Below are 4,194 nucleotides of genomic sequence, written 5' to 3' on the forward strand. Positions count from 1 at the left end.
GCTCCATCATGAGAATTTAAGTTACCCCTCAAAGCAGGTTCAGTTAACTCAGTTAAAGAATTCTGGGAACTCTCAAGAGTGGACACTAGACCAATTGACTGAATATTTAAAGACTCCTTTTTGTTCACATCACGCTGTCTCCTGAAACATTTCTCCGTAGTATGACCAAGCTTACTACAATAAGTACATTTACTTTTCTGAAATCTAGAGGTGAAGCTGGTATTTACTTCCTGAGAAACATCATCTTTATTCTCTTTCCTGTTACCTGTACTCTGAGTAGAGGCAACGTACTTACTCTCAGCTTTCCCTTTTTCTTTAGAATATCTCTTGTGAGTGAGAACATATTCATCAGCTAAAACTGCAGCATCAGACAAATTATCTATTCTTTTCTCATCAAGATATAGGCTTACATCTTTACTAATACACCTCTTGAAGTCCTCCAGCAAAATCATCTGCTTAAATTTACCAAAATCAGAATCCACATTCTTAGAATTTAACCACTGCTCTAACAGATCTTCTTTGATTTTTGCATACTCAACATGGGATTGCTTATCTTGCTTGTAAGTTGTCCTAAATTTTACTCTATAGGCTTCAGGAACAAGCTCATAGGCCTTAAGAATCAAGCTTTTAACTACATCATAATTATCAGATTGATCCTGAGGCAAAGATGCATAAGTTACTTGAGCTTTACCGGTGAGAACAGTTTGAAGGAGTACTGGCCAATACTTTTTGGGCCAATTAAAACCTGTAGCTACCCTCTCAAACAACTGAAAATACTTTGTTAAATCAGATTCATTAAAAGAAGGGACAAGTTCAACATTTTTAGCCACATCAAAATCATCAGAGCTAGATGATCCAGTTCCACCTTGTTTCATGCGATACTCATGGTCTGCCTGAATCCTGGCAAGTTCAACTTGTGCGTGTATCTGTGCCTCCTGAATACGAGCCTCCGCCTCCTTAGCACGAGACTCCTGCAGGGCTAGCTGTAACTTAGCTAATTCAATGTGCGTTTGCTTTCATTAATCATGTCAACAATTTGATCTTTTGAAAGATGAGAGCGAACAGCAATTCCCAATTGTTGAGCAACAAGCTTAAGTTCATTCTTTGTTCTGTTTTGTACATCACACACTGTTTGCACATTTGACAAAAAATCTTCGGCTTCATCAAGTGTAGAAATAGTAGACATCATGAATAAATCACAGTCACAAAATATCAAACAATATCCTTATGATAATATCCTGAATATCCTGATATGAGGTCGCCAAATTTATGTTATGGAACAGTGAAAGATAATGTACACTTTAAGTGAGAACACTAAAAATCACCACTGTCCCGCAAAGTTCCAGGTTGAAAACAAAAGAGTTAGGCAAAATCACAAGTCAAAGTCCAATGCTCAAACTAACAACAAAACATTCAGGACTCATAAGGACAATGCAATGGCAAAAAACAGGTTAAATATATGGTCAACTGCAATAGCCTCTATTAACACGAAATCAGCAAGAGTAAATTTATCTAAGTCAGCCCTAATAAAATGAAAATACACTGGGTAATGCTCAGTTAATGCAAGATAAATTATTACAGATACAAACTATTATCAAAAATGACTGACAAAAAGAACCTTTACATAAATCACAAAAAAAACTCACTAGGCCTAAGAATTAACCCTATGCTACACAGCACAAGAAAAAATGCAACAACAGTTACACTCAAATTTCACAGCTGCTAGATGGTTGGAGACTTCCTGAGCACTCACAACAATAACTGTACAGGGGAGGACAGAGATGTGAACAAAATGAGGAGCAGATCTAAGTGGCAATGATGCAGAGACTGAGCTCATTATATAGGGGCCAGCAGAGCTTGATACAACTTGTACGAAGGACGCGCAAATGAAGCCATGGGGACAAAGAGTTGACAATCCCGCTCTGAACAACAGAAAGGACGACTTACTCTACTATAACGGTAGAAGGGGGGGACTGAGGCAGAACACGCTCGATCAAACAGGCAGCACACTGTACGTTAGAATTACACAAAGGATGATGAAATCATAGGCTATGTAACAATATATATATATATATATATATATATATATATATATATATATATATATATATATATAGATGTGTGGTGTGTGTGTGTGTGTGTGTGTGTGTGTGTGTGTGTGTGCGTGTGTGTGTGTGTGTGTGTGTGTGTGTGTGTTTCATTTTGACTTTTTTTTATGCGAGGAAGAAGGAACCAAAGGCCGTGAGGCCGCAGTAACAGTTCCCACCAAGAGAGAAACAAAATACAATAGAGAGCCAAATTCAAGATCCGATCTAATAAAGGGTAAAAGTGAGAGTATCGTTAATGAAAACAGGTTCACTTATAGTATACCCTGTGATCACGTAATGGATGCCCCAAAGTATATATAGATGAGACCGGGAGAGGTCTTTGGAAAAGACTAACAGAGGTAGATTTATGTAGGTACATACCTAAAACTTCACATTTCCTTTTCCTGCACATAGGTCAGTGCCGATATCTACCAAAACGGCAAGAATTTACTAATGTAAAAAAGGGATTAGAACAAAGGATGAGAGAAAAAAATTGCGACGGGGCTTGTACAAAAAAGTCACTAATATTAGAGATGGTTTTATATGTTGGTCAATCTCCTCTGCAGGTGTGGCCTTGACCTCATCAACTGGGAGGGGAAGTGGGAGCAATTAAGCACAGGGAGGAGCGGGGTCAGGTCATGGTAAGACCACCAAGTCAGACCAACACAGTAGAGAAGGGCAGCCAGTCAGCAACAGACATGGCAAAGATCCTTGGCTAGGGACGTCCTATGTATAAATACCTCTGATTTCCTCACTTATGTACAGGGCCTGAGGATGAGCTGTGAATATATATATATATATATATATATATATATATATATATATATATATATATATATATATATATATATATATATATATATATATATATATATATATATATATTGTAGGTGGGGACGCTCACCATCCACTCATACAATGTAGTGCTGCTCTCGGGTGTCTACCCTTTCCTCCCCTCCACCCTTCTTTCTTTCCACCTCTTCTGTCTTACTTTCCTTCAGTCTTTCCTCGTCCTACAGGTATATATATATATATATATATATATATATATATATATATATATATATATATATATATATATATATATATATATATATATATATATATATATATATATATATATATATAACCACATTGAGTACACCGCTTCCCGTCCGATCAGCGAAGTTAAGCAATGTTGGGTCTGGTTAGTACTTGGATGGGTGACCGCCTGGGAACACCAGATGCTGTTGGCATCCCTACGTGTCAAGTGGGGTTGGTGGAGGATTAGTGCCCCTCCCTGTAAAACAATTAACTCTAAGCCCTTGACCACCCCGTTTGGGATACATGGCGTCTGGCAATATATATATATATATATATATATATATTTATGTATATAATGTAAATCCATCCATCAATCCATCATCCAATCCTACATTGCCCCATGAGGGGCGTAGGAGTCCAAGGCTAGGCAGTTGGTCCCGACATTTAAGATGAGAATGACCAGCCTCACTCATCCCTGAGTGGCATTACATGAGCAATCAACCCAACCATCCCTTGGATATAAACCTTCAACGGCTCAAACCAACTGGAGCGCAATATATATATATATATATATATATATATATATATATATATATATATATATATATATATATATATATATATATGGAGCCTCTGTGGTACAGTGGTAGAGTGTGCGTTTCGTACATGGGTGAGCCAGGGTTCGTGCCCCGCCAGGGTAATAAACTTTGGGAGTGTTCACCCGGCCACGTACTGCATTGGCGGACACCAGGGGTGCTGTGGTCGAACCAGTGTCGCTTACTATAAAGTATGCTTGCACCCAGTCGGCTTGCGTGGACCGATTACACTTGGTTCACAGACTACACACATATCCAAAGCCACTCCAACACTACAGTTACACTAACAAGCACTTCTCACCCTACATACAATCTCTACTACACAGCCTAAGCCACTTGGTAGAGATACATTGGCTGTATCGTCTCGACTTCGGTCGAGATAGGCCGGTCCTGCAGTGGATACTCAACCGGGTGATGATATATATATATATATATATATATATATATATATATATATATATATAGGCCGGTCCTGCAGTGGATACTCA

The 4,194-nt window shown here is 38.4% G+C and overlaps 1 pseudogene; it reads left to right on the forward strand.

Annotated features, from left to right (window-relative positions):
- Nucleotides 1–3,215: 3,215 nt before the first annotated feature.
- LOC145396137 (5S ribosomal RNA) lies at nucleotides 3,216–3,312 on the forward strand (annotated as a pseudogene).
- The last annotated feature ends 882 nt before the right edge of the window (nucleotides 3,313–4,194 follow it).

This window comes from Coenobita brevimanus, chromosome 34, assembly GCF_032717465.1.
Source record: "Coenobita brevimanus isolate Jiangsu-jjx chromosome 34, ASM3271746v2, whole genome shotgun sequence".
Taxonomy (NCBI): Eukaryota; Metazoa; Arthropoda; class Malacostraca; order Decapoda; family Coenobitidae; genus Coenobita; species Coenobita brevimanus.